The 21,384-nt window shown below is 39.9% G+C and overlaps 1 protein-coding gene across 4 annotated transcripts in view; it reads right to left on the bottom strand.

Annotated features, from left to right (window-relative positions):
- Positions 1-21,384, bottom strand: part of NOL4 (nucleolar protein 4) — a 246,880-nt gene that overhangs the window by 108,375 nt on the left and 117,121 nt on the right. Inside the window, exon 1 of one of the 4 annotated variants that reach the window (XM_037892670.2) lies at positions 19,277-19,444. The exons of the other annotated variants lie outside the window; for them this stretch is intronic. The gene's annotated coding sequence lies outside the window, so the exon portion shown is untranslated. Of the gene's footprint in view, positions 1-19,276; positions 19,445-21,384 lie in introns of those variants that run through there. 4 annotated transcript variants of the gene reach the window in all.

The following is a 21,384-nucleotide window of genomic DNA, read 5'->3' as shown; positions in this document are numbered from 1 at the left end:
TTCTCCATTGCCATGCAGTCCTACTACCTGAGATTCTGTGTGGTGAAGAAAAAGAGTGGGTCACCCCACCTTTATTCCCCAGGAGGATGAAGACAAAGGAGAGAACATTTTGCAGGGCAGGTGGCGGATTAATGATTTTGCTGCCCCTAAGCCCTGAAACAGGTACAGATTTTGCCACCCCCATATGAACTTGTGAACGGCACTAACTGATACAACAGAGGAATCTATTTTGTGCATTTTTGCTATCATTTCATTTCCATTTCTTTCTTTTGTATAGCATTTTTTTTGACCTGAGAACCGCTTAATTTCTTCCTTCTGGTCATATTATTAACATTTAGGATTATCACGAGTATGTTTACTAAATGGCGTCGCACCATCATTGGTAGTTTCAATACAAACTATGATTGGTAGAATCGCGGCGTCACTGATGCTTCAGTTTGGTGCGCAGTTACAATATGAACAAATGACGATACAGGCATCTGACAGACAGTGGGCTTGTGCAAAAATGCCACGATTACAAAAATGCTGCTGTTATAAATTTGCCGTCCCTGCAAATTTGTCGGCCTAGGCAATAATACGCCATTGTGTAGGGCTCAAGTGCAGCCCCAACAGACATTGTTGGTTAATGTTTCCAATCTTTTGTGCACGAAACCCAGGCACACTGTTATATTAATTTAGATGGAATAAATGGGCCAAAGGTGTTAACATAACCCAGCGACTAGCCAACATTAAACGGTGTTAAACAAGGTCCAGGATTTGGTACACAGAGACCTTAGCCTGCTTAGTACCATGGCAAACACACCATTAGAAATCCTTTTAACCTTTTATTAAAGATAAAGGAAGGAAAAACAGTTAAACATTGGAAATGTAAAGTATTAAATAAGGCTTTTATTTTAACAATGCCCCTTGTTTCCTTTCCTTTTAGATGGAAAGAGATTTAGAAGGAACCCCCCCGGATTTGACAGTCTCTTAGATGGTATCAAAGATTAAATAACTGTCCTTCTGGGTAAAAGAGAAGGTGTTAGCTGAGATGAGCCAGAGCTGTTGTTGCTGTTAATGTCTGATCCCATTTTATCCCAGGTGGTTCTGGGATTCAGCTAGAATTGGTAGAGGAGACAATGTTATTTGCATCCCTCTCTCTGGACTGGTCTGGTCAAGACATCTCAGGATTAGAACCAGGGGCTGGGGTCTCACGAGATGGTGGGGGTGGCAGCCATGACAGTGAAGCTCACTCCATTAGCCTCCATCTGTTCTTCGCTATTTTACCCTCAATGTCTCTTTTAAGGACCCAAAGAGGAAGTGATGAGTGGAATAGCCCAACCCATCATTATTTTGTCCACCAATTAGGCCTAATATTCGACTTATTGATTTATTAATTTCTGATTCCACATTTTCTGTTTTTACCAAGCATTTTAACACAGTCCTTAAACCATATTAGTATTTTCATTTAGACTAATTCAGTTTGTCTTCTTTCTGTACCTTTTCCCATCAACATTTGTTATTATAGGTTATTGTAACATCTTATGAACTTTCACATACTTTTTACAGTTAAGATCACAATTAAAATAAATGTATAGGCCCAGTTATTACAACAGCACCAAGAATGGGATCCACGAGGACAGAACACCTAGAAAAAACATATTTGCTGTAATATAAGTAACCATTCTTTCTGAAAGTAGGATGTTGGGCATAAGCTGAACGGGAAGAGTGAGATTTGAGAGGCTGAAGCTGCTGTCTGTGCAAATGCAGGGTTGTCTGCCATAAAACCTACTCTTTCAGACTGGACAAAAATCCTGTATTACAAAGGGTGCTTTAAGCCTCTAGGGCCAGATTCCACCACCCGCACTCTTGCTACATGGTACCTTACACCATGCGTGGTCTGACTGATTTCAGTCGGACTGCTTGCCATGTACAGTACTCTATGTGAGTAAATGTGGCACAGTCTAGCTCTGAGTTATTTTATGGGTTTGTTTTTTTTTACCATCGATTGCCTGTATATTGCAAGCATATTTTACATTTTTTACCTTCTATTTACAGTTATGCATTTTCTGTTTAAACATTTTTTAATGAAAGCCACATGCTATGTAAATAAATATTTTAAACTTTAAATCGCTAATTAAATTCTTTTTAGAAATTCTGTAACTTTCTGGATTCCATAAATCAAAGGGGCACTACCCAGCCCTGATAAACTTGGTGATTAAAAAGACTACTGTACTGCAAGCAACTGAATATGCGGCCTTGGAATAGGAGTATGGTAACAGAGACAAAATAGCGCAACATGCAGAGTAAGGGAATCTATGCCAATGTATGTGGACTTTGCTATGGGATATAATAAAAAGACTAGGTCAAATTTCACTTCTGCCAACTTTGACAGTGACAATTTAATATCAATTTTTCAAAATCATGTCTTCAGGTACATTTCATTTTGATCACAAAATATGTATTCCGCACAAGGTTAGGGCACAACTTTAAGGGTACATCTACACTGCACGCTTCTTTACTGGCATGTAGAGTACACACCTGCTTAGCCCCTTAGCATGGGCATAAATAGGAGTGTAGCCAGTGAGGCCTGCTTTAGGCACGTAGAGTAAAGCCACGCCTGAAGGGTGTGGGTGTGTTTGTGAGTATATACCCTACATGCTCTCTACTTGCCCAAACCTACCACCCATCTACCTACGATTTTTAATAGTGTAGTGTCCCACTGCCTTCCCGCTTCTGGAGCCTTTCCCCTCTGCAGGAAAAGACTCCGGCAGTAGGGAAAGGCTCTGGCAGGGAGAAGGCAGTGAGGAAAGGTTTGGGTACTTGGGCAGCTCCCCACTGTGGAACCTTTCTCTGTGGCAGGGAAAGACTCTGGTGTGGGGAGAGAAGGAAGGCTCTGCCAGCTCTCCACTGCTGGGGCATTTCCGCTCCATGGCGCAAACACTCTGGTAGAGGGAAAAGACTCTGACAGCTCTATGCTGCTGGAGCCCTTTCCCCGCCACAGGGATACAATCCAGCAGCAGGGAAAGGCTCTGCCAGCTCCTGTTGCTGGAGCCTTTCCCTGCAGCAGGTTCTTACCCCCTGCCTCTCCAATGGTGTATTATCGCCTAGGCCGACAAGGCCGAGGCCTAGGGTGGCAAATTTGCAGCGGCGGCAAATTTATAATAGCAGCATTTTTGTAATCGTGGCATTTTTGCACAAGCCCACTGTCTGTCAGATGCCTGTATCGTCGTTTGTTCATAATTGTAACTGCGCACCAAACTGAAGCATCAGTGACGCCGCGATTCTACCAATCATAGTGCGTATTGAAACCACCCATGACGGCGCAACGCCATTTAGTAAACATACTCGTGACAATCCTAAACGTTAATAATATGACCGGAAGGAAGAAATTAAGCGGTTCTCAGTTCAAAAAAATGAAAGAAAGGGAAAGGCAATGATAGCAAAAATTAGCAAAATAGATTCCTTTGTTGTATCGGTTAGGGCTGTTCACAAGTTCATATGGGGGTGGCAATTATTTCAGGGCCTAGGGGCGGCAAAATCATTAATCTGCCACTGTGCCTCCCCCTTGCCACGCCTTTCCTCACCACGATGAAAGGCTCTGGCAGCAAGGAGCTGCTGAAGCCTTTCCCCACTGCCTCCCCTCCTCCAGCGCCTTTCATTGATACATGTACCTACACACCACATTGTGGACACAGCCTGCTTTTCACTGTGGCGTATAGCTACCTGTACCCTCCACGCCGCCACCAGTGATGTGTAATGTAGATGTAACCCAAGATAACCAGAAGCAACTATAACTCAATCAACAATGTATTTTTTTTCACATTAGGAGAAAGATGTATATGTATAATGAGTCCACTTTAGCTAAGGCCACTAATATTAGCAAGTCCTTCTCCCCTTTTCAATGCATATAACCATACTTACTTCCCTGGCAAATTATCTCATCTGTGAACTACACTAAGCAGCTTCTGCATTAAAAGCCTAATCCTGCGTAATTCAAATCAATTAATGATTTGCCATTGGCTTCAGGAACACAGGATTCGGCCCTAAGTTATTTCATTGATGAAGTCCTGCTCATTCACAATACACAAAAAGCAAGAAAGAACAAGACAGCATTTAGGGCTTATCCAAGTCCCTCTGAAGTCAATGGAAAGACTCCCACCATTTTCAATCAGAGTAGGATCTTGTCTTTAAACAGTAGGTTTAATATATATACACACATATTATCCAAAATGGAATCAACATCAGATTGACACATCTTCTTTCAGAAAAACCAATTAAGCAAAACTGCAAGTTTTTCAGGAACAGTAGACTTGAGAAAGTTTATCCTAAAAAAATGCAGCTATCTTATTAGTAGATGCACCAAACAGGCAGATCATTTCATTCAGTTACAGTGTATTTAATAGTACAGTGAACTGTCACTCTACAGCACCAACAGCCATCAGACAAAGTAAGAGCCATGTCAGTCATAGTACAAGCAGTGTCACAGGAAAAGGACAAATTTCAAGTCTCTGCATAATTGTGCACCTACTTTGCATGCACAATTACCATAATTGCACATGTAAATTGGGTGACACAGAATAATGCGAAAAGAAGGTGATTCGGTTAGATGTAAAGTTGGGTTTCATATGCATAGAAGTGTCAGCCAAGGTTACAGATGTAAATGAGATATGCACCAAAGAGGGAAGACATTTGGAAAAGAGAAGATTGAGATGGAAGCACTGCAAAAAGGGACAGGAAGAAGGTATGAAGTTTTAATATGAAAGATAGGATTCAAACGGGGGGAAAGAGTGCTCGAGCCATTGGCTTTTTACTTTTTTACAATTGAGCTCCTTCAGTAATCAATAGTACTGAAGCATTCACAAAGAGCTAGCTCCAACATGTTAAAAAGCAAGAGCTCAAAGTTAGCCCCTCCCTCCATATCCATAGTTAGGTACCTAAATAAGTAACGAGGTTTTCAAGAGTATTCGGTATTCCACAGCTCCATTGACCTCCTTTTCCTCTTTCTTGCCCAGGATTGTAGAAGCATGAGAGCTGCTAGCAAGGCTCGACTCTGGAGACTAACAGCTGCCACTCTCAGAAGCAGCAAGGAACTGGAATGCTGCCAACTCAAAACAGAATGGAAACAAAAGAGGTTTGTGTTTGATTCCTAATTTTGAACCTAGGATGTTTGAGTAGAGTAAAGGTTTTGCTAAATACATTTGCCTATCCTTACTTTTGCCCCATTGTACAAATCGGCATATATTTATACTGTCATACTCTACTTCAGGGCCAAAACAAATAAAGATCTGCCAGGAGACAAAGAGGGAGATAAAAGATCAAGTCTATAGGTCTTGAGTCAGTGAAGGAAATACTCTATAAAGGCATCTGCGCTGAACATTGGTATTTTTAACATGGTACTTTTAAAGTCACTGTCAAGGCCTAAAATTAGAACTACCAACTTCATTATGGTTTGTGGGTGCCCACAAATAAATTTTTCTGTAATTCCACTCTTCAAGGCTTGCCTTGAGATCAAGCAAGACAAATGACAGCTTGGGGGCCTTGCATATCCTCATCAACCCACAGCCTGCTGTTCCCTTAGCAGGACTGGAGGGAGGGAAAGGTCACGGCATGATACTCTTCCCCAGCCTCATCTCCAGCAGCAAAACAGGAAAGGAAGGCCTTAAGAACAAAGATAACAAGTGATTGCTTTGGGTTCCACGTATCCTAAGCCACTTTCATCACAAGTTGTTGCTTGAGGCCCCAAACTTTACAAGGCCCTGGGTTCTACCTGTCTTCTCCATTCCTGTAAGCAGGAAAGGAATGGAAACAGAAAATTTCTTTTAACAGAAAGCAAGATTCTTATATATTACAGTACCGTGTGCTCACTAAAAGGGATCAGATGAGCAGAAATGAGAGAGAGTCTCACATACCTCTGATCACAAAGAAATCCAAAACTGTAGTTATGTTGGTGGCAGATAGCTAATTTTTCTGTCCAATCTTAATGCCCTAATTTGGGGGGAATGGGTATTTTTTCCAGAGTTCTGTGGAGTAGTCTGACCATATTTTAAGTCTTTTTTTAGGCACTGATCCTGGCAAAAGCCTTGACACATTTACCTTAATGCTCATGAGTGGTCCCAGTGACCTCAATGTTACTATCATAAAGCAAAGCATGGGTGTAAGACTTTGCTGGATCAGAGACACATTTCCCGCATCTCCACCTTGACAATACCTTCTTAAATAATTCATGGCATATTTTTTATTATAAATACTGTTATTAATTTTTGAAAGTACACTGAATACAAAGGGGTCAGTCAGGGAAAATCTAAAACAGTTTTATTCATGTGAGTTCCCTGTGACTTTAAATGGGACTAGTAATTAGAACTGTGCCCAGGACAGTAGTTCTGTTTTGTGAAGGATTTTGAGATTTGGCCTTGTTCCAAATCTTAACAAAAACTGAAAATTTTAAAGTTCTCTGTCAAGGAAAATTCTGAGGGGGAGGCAGGGGGAATTGTTTTAAGTCAATCAAAACATTTCTTTTCATTTTTTATTTTATTTTGTTTTATATATTAAAATATTTATATTATAAAAATTCAAAAGTAAGTCATTTCAAAATGAAAGATTGAGTAATTTTGTTCCAACAGTGTTGAAATGCAACATTTCAACATTATCGGAACTTTTTCCCCCAGTTTTCCTCTGAAATGAAATTCCAGTTAAATCAGCCTGATTACCCAAGTGTTTTGATTTTAACAAAATATGGTTCCATTAAGTTTTCTCCGGTGAGCTGTACTCCTTATCACTGTTCCCTCTAAGCTGTGCGCGCGCACACAGATCCTAAACCCACGCACACAGCGAAAACCGCATGCAGAAAAATTTGCACAGCACAACAATTTGCACAGAAGAAATTTTTTGTGCACACGGCCTGTCAAAAATTAGAGGGAACATTGCTTCTTATGTTTGTAAAGATTTGCAGGATCAGGCCCTGATGCAGAGGGCAATTGTATTTAATACTCATCTACTGAAAATCAAGTAAAAATATTGGACCAGCAAACTTACATCCAGTGAAGGTGGAGAAAGTGTACATTAATGTAGAGTGGCGGCTTCTTTAAATTACAAATCTCTTACACCCTATTCCTCAGCATGTCAGTCACACCACCTTCGGCTCCCTGAGATCTACTTACATGCACTCTGCTGATGGGAGAGCCTGAGTGTAAGAATCCAAATCTGGGGCTAACTTTGTGGGGGGTTGTTACACTGCTATATAATTCATGTTGCTGCCAGGACAGAGTCTGTGTGGCTCAATTGTTAAGAGTCTATTATGGATAATTTGTATTTTTTTAAAAAATTGCCAAGGATGCTCAGAGCCTGGGATGCCTGCTCTTTTATGCAGTTAATCATAAAGTAAATTATTAGGAGGTCCAAATTACACACCCCTTCTGAAGTTAACTCTTTATTTTAATTGTCCTGTTAAATGTTTGTGAAATACGTGGGACTATGTGTATTACTGTATCTTTGTGCTCACCTGGGGTAAACACTGAAAGGAGTACTCTGTGGCCAGGCGAAGCAAGACTATGTTCAACTAAATGGCATTTCTCTGTTTGTCGGGCTGTAACATAACTTTTGAAAATCGCATCTGTTACATTTTTGAATTTTACTGTAGAGTGACTATATCATGCCAAAAACAGTACAAAAAACAGTACACATCTACAAAGGCTACAACATGAAAATGGACTGCCATCCCAGAAAGCATACCAGTTAAATACTGAACCATGGACATCTCACCAGTGCATTGATTATGATTGCAAGCGGACAGACAGTGTCATAAACCAAATCAAAAAGGTTTTGGTACTGATTGGTCTCTCTCTGATCAGCATCAAAAACCTCCAACATGGTACAAATACCACAACTGTCACAAGAGATATAGGGATTGTCAAAAGTGATGGCATTTATAATCAGTGGAGAATAAGTATTATTTTTTCCTACTAAAAATAACATGGATCTCAGACTACAGCCTCCTGACCAAAGTAATCTAATCTTGGTTGAAGAACTGCTGATCGCCAGAGTGTACCCAGTAGTATTGGTGTACGATTATTGAGGACTGTGTTGGAACTGCAAACTCTTGCTTTCAGAGTGTTGTGGTGGGGGGGGGCACTTACCTGGTCCTGCTTGCAAGCTAGGGGTCTCTGCAGGAAAGTGTGTGGAGTCAGTCTGGCAAGAGCCAGATTAGATCAAGATGATGTGAGTTGTGCGTCTCTGCCTTAGAGAGCAGCCTGCTTTGTCTCCCTCTGTTTTTGGTTCTTGCACGTTATCTTTCCAAAATCAGTGTGAAGGATCATGGGCCTCGAACTTGGTCCCACAGATCCCCAGGCAGCACCAAGGCCACAACCACCACCGAGCAGCTCACCTGAGTAGCTAGGAAGATGGCCAGAGAAGGGTTAGCTTGCAGAGGGCGCCACCCCCAAAGCTCCTGATCGGTGGAAACATCCATCACCCCGATTGGCTGAGAGACTCTATTTCAACTAGGAAGCAACAACAGGAAGTTGTCCAAGCAACTAAAGGAATCCCAGGCTGGCTGCTACTACATGCCCCCTCCCGCTTACCTGACTCCTGAGCCCTGCATTCCTGCCTGCTCCTTGTTCCTGCTTCCCCCACTATTCTTGGTTCTTGTCCTCCTACCCCAGACTCCTGTCTACTCCAAGTTCCTGCTGTCCTGCCCTGCTCCAGGCACCTGATGCCAGGCTGCGGCTCTGAGCCCTGGCCAGGCACTTGATGCCGGTCTCTGGCTCAGTACTTGATACGGTCTTCAGTTTTGACCCTTAGCTTCAACAGCTAGGAGTGACTCTGGCACCAACCACTAGGAGTGACCGCCCACACCCTGGTCATTGGAGTCAGTAGATGTACACATTGACGTCCAAGTTAATTTGCAAAGAGCAAAAAGGCTCTTTTGTATTTAGAGCAATAACATTTTTGACAGCTATTTAGAACCCAAAGAGAACAATTTATTGCAGCTACCTGAAGATAGTGATGCATTTGATCACCTACCTACTTCAAATGTATCAAAATTAGAAGCACAGAGCAGCTTTGGATGCTCTATTGGTAAACAGAACCAATAAATAATGAGCAGATACCATGGCCAGAAGCTTCCATAGATCCCATTATTGAGCTTAAGATTACTGGATGCTTTGCTATGGCATTTATAACGCTATTTCCTACCAAAGCTGTGGATTTATGCTCACCTAGAGTTAAGATTGTCAATCCATCTACTATTTCAAATATTTGATGTTTTAAAGAGATGGACCACACTTCAGCAGGGAACAGTGAGAGTAAAAAGGAATGGATTAAATAGTGTAAACATATATAAGTTTAAAAAAAAAGACTGAAAGCACAGCCCACAGGTGGAAGAAAAACAAATGTTTTACAATTGCTCTCTGTGGGGTACTGACACCTACTGGCACACACTTTGCAGTGAGCTCTTGCAGATGGTGCAATTTTTCGGGACATCTGACACTGTTCTTCATGTTAAGTGCAGCTGACTTGCACTGGCCTGAATGATATTTAATGGTAGATCCAGAAACAGAATACTTAGCAATGCCAGAAAATGTAGCAAACAGAAGGATTTCAAAACTCTTTAACAAATATCCATTTTTTCATAGTTCTCCCAAGATCAACCTGATTTCTTTAAAAATAAATCATTGTTAATGAATCTTGTATCACACCAACTTTCAAGACTAGAAGTCCCCCTATCTTTGTTGTTTTGTGGATCAAGGAAGCACTCAATGTTTCTCTGCTTGATAGCGCTGACTAAGAAGAGTGGTCAATGAAAGCAAAATATTTGAGCAACACTGATGACAATGCATCCTCATGTTGATGTTCCAGAAGCTGTCATGCATGCATGTAAGTGATATTATTCAGAAATAAAGTGTCATGAAAAAGTTTACATACAGCTTATAATTGTTGCCAATGGCATGCCCATCTATAAGGAAAAAAAAATCAGTAATGAAGAGTTATACTGTAAGTTCCCCTTTCACTTACAAGATACCTGGTCAAGACTGAAGGCAAGTGGCAAAGTAAAACTCCAAGAAATGATTCTGTGGTGAACTGGCACAATAGATTTGTATATGAACATTATTGACAAGCCAACACTAATACACAGTGCATCCTGTCCACTGATGCTGTATCCACTTATACATAACTAATATGAATAAAAGGGGAGTTCGGGTCAAGAGCCCTAAAGCAATTGTTTGGAAATGTTCTAAGCAATGATATAATGGATGGTGATATTACAAAAACTGCAGTACCATTCTCCTCCCCCCCCCCCCAACCCCATAAAACTGGCTAGGAACAAGACTACTTAGCCCAAGTAACATTTCAATGGGCTGGCCGTCCTGTCATTACAGCAGGATATTTGAATCAGTTAATGCTCATTCAGAACAGTCACTAGCAATCCACACAGAAAGCCGAGAATTTTATCCACAGAATCCAGATTTGGAAAATAATCCAACTGAATGCAAGAAAATTGTTCTCAAAATATTAAAAAAGGACAAAGCTGGGCTAAATGAAGGAACACCTGATGAAGCCAGATTTTTTGTATGTTAAACCAAGTGAAAATACAGAGCAGAATAATTATTAATGGCAATAAGTCGTTTTGAAGGTACTGTGGTGAAACTTAGAGGAAATGGCAAACAGATTCCCTACATGGAAAGATCATTTCAAGACAAAAGTTTAGCAAGCGCTCCAGTTGTTAGAAATTCCAGCAGTCAAGGATAAATACAGTTGGTGTTGAGGAAAATCCTTTTCTTCATGAATGGCTGCCTGTTTCCGATATGGGACTAAATGGACTAGCTGGGCGTGCTGAAACTGGAATGCACGGTATATAGATCTCAGTTATGACTGGAGAACCGCTTACAATGATGACAACAATTCAGGTGACTTTTGATTTTTTACACCTACAGCAAAAACAAATGATAATTCTCAACAATATGAAATGCCAAATGTGATTTTTTTCTGCAAAAAAAAAGTAGATTTTAGATTTACTGCAGTAGCGAATAGTAATATAATCAATGAGACAAAAAAAATCATAATTCCAGGGAAAGCTGGGAGCAGTAAAAGCACTGTGATCAAGTCTATTACTTGCACTTTGCACAGTGAATTTCAGTCTGAAAGAGTTTTACTGATTGTATCAACTGGTGCTGCAGCTGTAAATGTTTCAGAAGCCACTATTCATTCTGCTCTGCATGCTGGGATCAATAAAAATTTAAGAGCTAGACAGTGAATCACCTCAAAAGTTATAAAGCAATTTGGAAAATTATAATTTTATTATCATTGATGAAATGAGTATGGCAGGCTGATGAATACTAAAAAAAATGATGTGAGATGCAGACAAGCAATGCCACAGATGTCAACCAAACCCTTTGGAGAAATGTTTGTTTATTTGTGTGGACATTTTGAGCAGTAGCCATTTCCTGGTGGTCCATTGCATGAGGATATTCTCAGAGACAATTGGCAGGACGGACCAAGGAACTTTTTAGAAATTTTGGAAATGCTTCTTTCTTTCCTTATCTCATTAACAGCAAGGTATGGCCCCACAAGTGTTTAGAACAATCTTGGATAGTTTGAGCTTGGGTGAAAGCATATCAGAAGACTGGCCAAAACTAATGCAGTGGGGGAAGTCTAGTCTTTCTGTGGAAACAGTCACCAGATTTTTTGAATGAGAACAGACTATTTCCTCAAATGGATTTACCATTGAAATGCTGCAATCTCTGGAGACTCTGATTGCTTGAATACCTGCAAAGCACAATAATGCAGCTGCTGCTATAGGAGACTATGATGCAGCACTATGACTAGAAGCTAAGCTGTATCTTGGCACTGGTAGCAACAGGGCCGGCTCCAGCATTTTTGGCACCCCAAGCGGCAAAAACAAAACAAAACAAAACCTACTTGCTGAACGGAATCCTGCCCGCCGCCGAATTCCCGCCACTGCCGAGGGTGGATTGCCGCCCCAGAGCCCAACGTCCTGCCTCCCCTTTACATTTACCGCCCCAGGCACCTGCTTGGTTCGCTGGTGCCTGGAGCTGGCCCTGGGTAGCAGAGTTATGCTGAAAACAAATTTAAGCTTAGATGATTTAAATCAAATTTAGTTTTAATGGCACTATCCTGCAAAATTACCAGAGCTTATAGTCTACGCATAAAATTTCACTATATATGTTGGGTTTGGGGGATTTTTTTTTTTAAATCTGAAAAGCCATTTTCACTTAAAAAATTGGATAACATGAAAGGTTGGCCTACATGTCAGTGTGTGTGACGCCCAATAATATACATAAAATGCCAGTGCTGCCTTTCATCCACATCCCATGCAGGTAACACATTATACATTAACCCACACTGATTAGATAAACAACAATTTAGTAAACTACTGAGTCAAACTGTGACCAGATGCTAGAGGGCTGCATGGGGAAAATAATGCAATGAGTAATTAAACCCCTGTGCAAACAAAGATTACCAGCTCAAAATGACTAACCTACATTTCTTCTCCTGACACGTGTCAGCCGCAAGTTGGAACACTCTTTTGGGAAGGGAAAAAAGAGAAACCACCATATTCCAACAGGGCCTATTCCTATCCAAGATGAATCTTTGATTGTGAGGGGTGAGTAGAAATGGAAAGTTTACTGTTGCAAGCCAAGAAGCAGCAGCCTCTTCTCCATTACAACTACCAGGCTTCTGTGTCCCCAAAAATGGCCTCAGGCTAAAAGTCAAGTAGAGTTGGACCTTGCAAAGGGAATTAAAACCAATAGTAAAAGGTTCTATAGCCATATAAATAAGAAGAAAACAAAGAAAGAAGAAGTGGGACCACTAAACACTGAGGATGGAGTGGAGGTTAAGGATAATCTAGGCATGGGCCCAATATCTAAACAAATACTTTGCCTCAGTCTTTAATAAGGCTAATGAGGATCTTAGGGATAATGGTAGCATGACAAATGAGAATGAGGATATGGAGGTAGATATTACCATACCTGAGGAAGAAACAAAACTCAAACAGCTTAATGGGACTAAATTGGGGGGCCCAGATAATCTTCATCCAAGAATATTAAAGGAACTGGCACATGAAATTGCAAGCCCATTAGCAAGAATTTTTAATGACTCTGTAAACTCAGGGGTTGTTCCATATGATTGGAGAATTGCTAACATAGTTCCTATTTTTAAGAAAGGAAAAAAAAGTGATCCGGGTAACTACAGGCCTCTTAGTTTGACATCTGTAGTATGCAAGGTCTTGGAAAAAATTTTGAAGGAGAAAGTAGTTAAGGACATTGAGGTCAATGGTAAATGGGACAAAATACAACATGGTTTTACAAAAGGTAGATCGTGCCAAACCAACCTGATCTCCTTCTTTGAGAAAGTAACAGATTTTTTACACAAAGGAAACGCAGTGGATCAAATTTACCTAGATTTCAGTAAGGCATTTGATACCATGCCACATGGTGAATTATTGGTTAAATTGGAAAAGATGGGGATCAATATGAAAATTGAAAGGTGGATAAGGAATTGGTTAACAGGGAGACTACAGATGGTCATACTGAAAGGTGAACTGTCAGGCTGGAGGGAGGTTACCAGTGGAGTTCCTCAGGGATCAGTTTTGGGACTAATCTTATTTAATCTTTTTATTACTGACCTCGGTACAAAAATGGGAGTGTGCTAATAAAGTTTGCAGATGATCCAAAGCTGGGAGGTATTGCCAATTGAGAGACAGACCGGGATATCATACAGGAAGATCTGGATGACCTTGTAAACTGGAGTAATAATAATAGGATGACATTTAATAGTGAGAAGTGTAAGGTCATGTATTTAGGGATTAATAAGAATTTTAGTTATAAACTGGGGACACATCAATTAGAAGTAACGGAGGAGGAGAAGGACCTTGGAGTATTGGTTGATCACAGGATGACTATGAGCCGCCAATGTGATATATGGCCGTGAAATGCGGTCTTGGGATGTATCAGGCAAAGTATTTCCAGTAGAGATAAGGAGGTTTTCGTACCGTTATACAAGGCACTGGTGAGACCTCACCTGGAATACTGTGTGAAGTTCTGGTCTCCCATGTTTAAGAAGGATGAATTCAAACTGGAACAGGTACAGAGAAGGGCTACTAGGATGATCCGAGGAATGAAAGGAGACTCAAGGAGCTTGGCTTGTTTAGCCTAACCAAAAGAAGGTTGAGGGGAGATCTGATTGCTCTCTATAAATATATCAGAGGGATAAATACCGGAGAGGGAGAGGAATTATTCAAGCTCAGTACCAATGTGGACACAAGAACAAATGGATATAAACTGGTCATCGGGAAGTTTAGACTTGAAATTAGACGAAGGTTTCTAACCACAGAGGAGTGAAGTTTTGGAATAGCCTTCCAAGGGAAGCAGTGGGGGCAAAAGACCTATCTGGCTTTAAGATTAAACTCAATAATTTTATGGAGGAGATGGTACGATGGGATAACATGATTTTGGCAATTAATTGATCTTTAAATATTCATGGTAAATAGGCCCAATGGCTTGTGATGGGATGTTAGATGGGGTGGGATCTGAGTTACTACAGAGAATTCTTTCCTGGGTATCTGGCCGGTGAATCTTGCCCATATGCTCAGGGTTCAGCTGATCGCCATATTGGGGTCGGGAAGGAATTTTCCTCCAGGGAAGATTGGAAGAGGCCCTGGAGGTTTTTCGCCTTCCTCTGTAGCATGGGGCATGGGTCACTTGCTGGAGGATTCTCTGCTCCTTGAAGTCTTTAAACCATGATTTGAGGACTTCAGTAGCTCAGAGGTAGGTGAGAGGTTTATCGCAAGAGTGGGTGGGTGAGATTCTGTGGCCTGCATTGTGCAGGAGGTCAGACTAGATGATCATAATGGTCCCTTCTGACCTTAATATCTATGAATCTATGAAATGCTTCAGTTCCCTAAAGCACCACAACACAGAATTCTGACAACTAATGTAGTTGCAAGTCAAAAGAACAACCCTAACCCTTTCCTGATAGGTCTGCCAAACAAGAGAGAGAGCTTGGGATCTTCACTGTCTTTTGAAAGGGAGATCCAAAGAAGTGCCCAGAAAAGCCTTTTCACTTTTCCCGCCATGTCTTTTGCAGTACTGAAAATCAACGTATCTGTTTTGTTTAACAATAACCACTTCCCCTCATATAGAAACATGAGGCCAGCAGCACAGCTCTGACAATAGGGTTTTTTAAAATTAACTGCTGCAAAGCCAGCCAGAAGAAAACACAGGGCCAAGCCAAAATGTGCCTTTAGATACTTGTTCATAATCCCACTGCAATTAATGGGAGCCAAATGCAGGCTGCTAGGGAAAGAATTTTGCCTACTACACTAAATATACTGCACACAAAGTTAGAGGCAATTGAATTTTACATTTTTTTGGCTAGTGAGGGAAGAGGATAATAGATAAGCAGATTTAAAATAGTAAATTATAATCAGCATTTCCCACGTCTGACTACCACTATTTTAAAATTAGGGAAAATTTTGAGCCTAAAATTTTGAAAGAAAAATATTCTTTAAAACTACATGTGGACATATTTAAATGACAAGAACAGAGACACTATTGAAAAGGCTCTGAGTTTATGTCTCAAAAGCTAATAAAACAAAACTCTGCTTCTGCTATAAGATATACAAATTCTTAGATAGCGGGCCCCTTTTACTTGTGAACTCTCTCCTCAACTCTGCCCAGCTCAGGTTCCTTTGAATATATGTTCCTTGAACACATTTCAGAAGATTTCAAGAGATGCAAAAACATCAAGAGATACAGCGCCTCACAACTGTGAAACAAGATCCCCGACATGCAAGTGATAAATATCAGATTAAAAGACCCAGCTGCATTGTGGCAGAAGGGTAGTAAAAGCTATGAAATCTCATAACTCATGCTATCACTGTAATGAGATTCCTGCTAGGACACTGCAAGATTTATGATTTTATCATATTTATGGATGCTAAGATGCAAGTCCTATGAGGTGCCTGGGAGGTACACAGACCTGTTGAGAGAAATCTGGGGCCTCGGTATATCATGTTCATGGGGGTCCTCCCCCTCCTATTTCATTTTATTTTCACAGACATTACAGACATTTTGGGGGAATGGGCCCTGATCTTGGGGCTCTAGTACAATTGTTCCCCTTCCCTACCCCTTGTCAGCCCTGGAGGTGCAGAATCTCTTAGGTATGTTTCCCTGCAAGGGGATCCATATGAAACACGGAAACCAAGCATCCATTGACTTCAATAAGAGTAGGATCAGGATGGAAGTGGAGGCTGTGCTGTGTGAGCTTTTTAAATAAATAAGACAAATTTCAAAAAAAGAGAAAAAAAGAAATAATAAATTCCTATTAATTAGTTCTATAATCTCTTGACCTGACAACTCCTGTGTGGCACCACAACAACTCAAGCGGGCAGAGATTAAGGTCCAGCTGGTCTGAAACCTTTTTATTTGGCTCAACCTGACCAAAAAATGAAATATTTTGTTTTGGTTTTCCTGACAGAAAATTGGAAGATTTCAGAAAAAGTTAAGCTTCTCATGACAAATTTTGATTTTTGTGGAAACAGCACTCCCCTTGAAAAAACAATGACTGAAAACTCCTGACCAGTGCTTTGGGAGAAGAAATCTATGTGAAGATTCGTCAAGAACACTATATGCGGAATCTCTGTAAGAGAGAGTGCTGCATGTGTACCTGTTTTGGATACGTACTTTGGGACTTATTCGGGCACCCATATTTATTTTAACCAGTACCTTACTCATGCAAGAAGCTCCACTCACGCAGTTACTAAAGTGTGTGTAGAAATAAAAACTAGAAACCCAACTCCCTTAGTGCAGCTACAAGAAAAATCAGACAAATTCAGCATCCACGATAATCAGTCCTGAAAAAAATTATAGCCAACTTTCTGAAAAGGGTACAGAGAGAATTCATAAGACTAACTCAATATAAAGCTCATAAGAGAAAATTGTTGCCTTTAAAAGCTCTCTGAAATACCAATCCAGCAAAAATTCACTCAGCAATGTCCCACAGAGAGGTTAAAGACTGAAAAAAGCAAGACACATGATCTCAGCATGAAAGAAATTCCAACAAATTATTTACCTTCTATTAAACAAAGAGACACATCTGCTACATTCATGCCATTAAGGGTCTACAATTTTTGTAAATCTACAGACAGCTATGTTAAGTGGCAAATATTTCAGTATGTTGTTTGAAGTGTTGTAGTCACATTGGTCCCAGGATATGAGAAAAGACAAGGTAGGTGAGATAGTATATTTTATTGAATCAACTTCTGTTGGCCAAAGATATAAGCTTTTGAGCTCTGTGTAGAGCTTCAGGTTCGAAGAAGAGCTCTGTGTAGCTCGAAAGCTTGTCTCTTCCACCAACAGAAGTTGGTCCAATAAAAGATATTACCTCACCTACTTTGTCCGTCTCAATATTTCAATACACAGTTAAGTACAGACGAGTGAAAGCACGCAATAAGTTCTCTGATAAATACTTCCTTGTGTTTCTTAATTTTGTAGGATTTTTGAAAAATAAATACTTCCATTTTAAATTGAATTGAATTAGCATTAATTTCTGTGAGCTCTTTCCAGTTAAAACTTGTGCATTAGACCTCCTCTAATCCTTTCCTTCAACATCCTTTCTCTGCCTGGCATTTGTGTGGGTTCCTCATCACTATGTCTGGCTGTGACTCAAAGGCCAGCCTGGATAGTGGTCTAATGCTTTAGTACTTTTCCCTTGTTTATTCCTAAATTCCTCTCTTTGTAGTAGATATATACTATTGATGTGCTTATCTGAATGGACAACAAATGTCCTCCCGGAGTAGCAGTGTTATTACTGTTACTATAAAATAGCCAAGAGAAGGTGTTTGTAGAGAGAAAAGCTGTTTCATTAACCAAATCAGGGCTCAAGTCTGCCACCTTCTGAGCACCACTGGCAGAGGGCATAACATTTCTGAAGACCCTTCATCTCCTCCCCTGGGTGAGGGGACTCAGGTCTGTGGCATGGCAACACACCGAGGTCTACATTGTTTGCCGTAAAAAGTGGAAACAGGCAGTTTCATTAAATAGACTGTGTGTGTAAATTGAGTTTTTGCAAAAAACAAAATATTTTAGATGTATGAAAATATCTACTTTTTAGAAATTGTAAACAGTTCTTCCACATCAGAGTAATTTTTAATAAATGTTAAGACAATCTTTCTCAAAATTGTGCTATATTACTATTGTTCATTACGATGAAGTCCTCTCATTAATAAGAAAAGAAGAGAAATGCGGGAGAAAAAATAGTATATATGTATTTGTTTTGAATTAAAGTTTTTATAGATTTCAAAATAACCAGAACTTTTAAGTCAAAAATCAACATGAAATTTTATTACATACAATGTGAACAATCCATATGTTGAATATTTGGAACATTCATATTCTGTATACTTGCTAATAAACGAATAAACTATGCCCACAAAAATACACTTTGAGAGAAAATTGACAGCATAAATAAATGTCAACACCAGACATTTCAGAGTTTATTATAACCTTCATAACTTAAAAAACTAGAAGACTAAAGCATCTACTAAAAGTGGAAGACAGGACCACGTAAAAGAAAAGCTAGAACACCAAAAAAAGCAGACGATGGAACAATTAAAATACACCCTTTCTATCCAGCAAAATACAGAGATACAGCCACATTTCCCACGTTGTATCCTGTCAAATCATAACAGCATCACATAAAGTAAGCTAAATAAAAAAAATAGTTTTAACTCTTCCTCAAAGAAAAGCTGGTATTATAATGTGATTATCCATTTAATAAACTTTTTATTTTTCTGTGCAGGTTTTAAATGAAGAACACAAATCATTGTTGAAACATTCTTTCTAAATTTTCATGCTTAAAATGCATAGTTCAGCATTTTTGCAGTTGAGGATTGTAGTAGCACAAATAGGTATCCTCACGCTTTCCCACTTATTTTTCAGCACACAGGAATTCTTAAGTGTGCAGTATATTGCATACACAACTGCACGCTCACTAAAATTTGTAAGGCATGCTATTCATCACTTGTCCAGTTTTGCTCACCAAGTGAGACATGCTTACGGTTTTTAGGTGTGCATATCAAGGTTTTAAAAATTTACCCCCTAGTTTTCTAAAGAGCTAAAGCTTTGCATCCACATTTGAAATACCACCTCAACTAGCAAAACATATTGCTATTCCAGACACAGCCTCCTGCTGTCATTCCACTGTTGGCATGGGACAGTCTTCAACAAGACTTAGAAAACCTCATTCGATATTCCACTCTGGAGGAGCCAACACTTACTGTGAATTCTGCTCTTCAACTTAAATACCAGTGTCTGTGGCAGGCCAATTCTATCATTGCAGATACAGCATCCCTCAGGCGAGGTCCAACCTTTCTCTCACAGTGCACCCAGGGATTAGCTTGACTTCCCCTAAATTCTCTCCACTGCACAGTAAGAGCTAATCTTTCCTGTATGAAGCAGGAGATGGTGTTGCTATGACAACTGAGCACATTCTAGCAATGGGACTACTGAGATGAGCCGAAAAGACGACAGTGAAACATGCACTCAGCCTTCCTCCAGGGCTACGGGATTCTTCCTCTAGGATTTAATTCCCCAACAAGTTTACTGACAGGCTGGGATGTTGATTATCTATGTGCTTTGCTACAGGGAGATTACTAGTTAAGAATATGGTTGGAAGATCACGGTGTTATTTAATGAAGCTGCCATTCCTAGTTATGTTAAATTGCTGATTTTAAATGCAACATAGCTGTTTTTAAACCACTAAATGTTCATAAATGGTAGCCTATGCTTAGTCTGCACTAATATTTCACTGTAAAAAAGAAAAATGAAGTCACAAGCCAAGTCCTTCAACTTTTGTTTTCCTATTTATTATCCATATACTATTTCTTTTAAGATTAGACACTCACTCTCTCTTACACGCACACGCACACCGCAGCACAGCATCAGTGTTTGAAGCACTAAGGTTTCCAGAGGTGGGGGAGGGGATGCTGACAAAAGCAAATCCCAGCAGCCACATTTCTCATATAAATCAGAGAACAACCACAATAAGCTTAGGGAGCCCTGTTCATCAAGGAAAAAGGAAATTGAGTAATCCGTATTGTAAATATCAGATATTTACTGCTGCAGAATGTCTGACTACATTTTAAACACTTTTTCCTCAATGAAAAGACAAAGAAGGTTTCAGAATCTGTATATTTTTATTTGCACATTTTTAAACATTCGATCTTAAATTAAAATAGAAACTTGGCATGAAAATTTAATTGCCTTTATAAAAAAAACCTTAACATTTTATTATTGCATACCCCCTGGGGATCTGAGCACGATCATGTCTTCTTCTGTCATCTCAGCCACGGTCATATGCCAAGGAGCCTTCAACTCCAAGAGTCAGCAACTTAGGATATTATACCTCAATGAATGGAATTTTCACTCATCCATTTATATGGAACTGATTTCACTACTCCTTGAGTTTCCATTATCACCCTCATGTCTCATTCCCCCCGGCTACGTGCACTACTATATACATGTTGCAGCAGCTATGGTATGGCACACCGCCTCAAAGTTTGCACTGACTCTCTGTAACTAAGTATTTAGGAAGCTGCAGAGGAATTTAATTTACACCACCCTAAGCCACCTCACCCTCATTGGAAACTGCGGGGGCAAAATCACCTCAGAGAAGAAGTCATCCAGAGGTGCAGGAATCCAGAGGTTAGATTTGATGCCGGTCTCCTATTGGGCTGGCAGCCAAGTAAGTGGCTGTATAACAACCTTCCCCGTATACCAAGTTATATATGACTTGTAATATACCTTGTATCTACCTAAACAACCTTTCATCCCAATACTGCACTGAATGTATTTCCACTGAGAAACTCACAAAGCAGAAATGATGTACAGTATATTTTCTCAAGGCCGCATAATACGTACTTGTTGGCTCATTGTAGCCTTAACACAGCATCTCTAGAATTATACAACCCATTTAGATTTGCCTTAATTTGAGTCTTGGCACGCCTCCGCAATACACATGTACACAACATTAAAAAAAAAAAAAAACCACACCGAACAAAAAAATCTATTGGCCCTGACTTTATTCCCACAGCTTGCTATGAAGACATATTAGTGTAATTCACTAAACAGTTATAGCACCTGTATTCATTATCATCTAATTAGTGTGAGGTTTCCTCCTTTTTGCATTTTCCTGCTCACGTTCTATAAAATTGGAGAAAGACTAAGTCAGGTAAACAACATATGGTTTTGCTTTTAAAACCAACCAACCAGAATTCTTGAACACTGAAGAATCTCTTGGTTAAATAATTTTCAACTCAAGAGGTAATATTTTATACCCCGTATTCCACTGGGAAACTCTGATATTGTAGGCATGCAAATTGGTTTT

Source organism: Chelonia mydas, chromosome 2, assembly GCF_015237465.2.
Source record: "Chelonia mydas isolate rCheMyd1 chromosome 2, rCheMyd1.pri.v2, whole genome shotgun sequence".
NCBI classification, from domain to species: Eukaryota; Metazoa; Chordata; order Testudines; family Cheloniidae; genus Chelonia; species Chelonia mydas.
The sequence above is the reverse complement of the archived record's forward strand: the minus strand, read 5'-3'. Positions and strand labels throughout refer to the sequence as shown.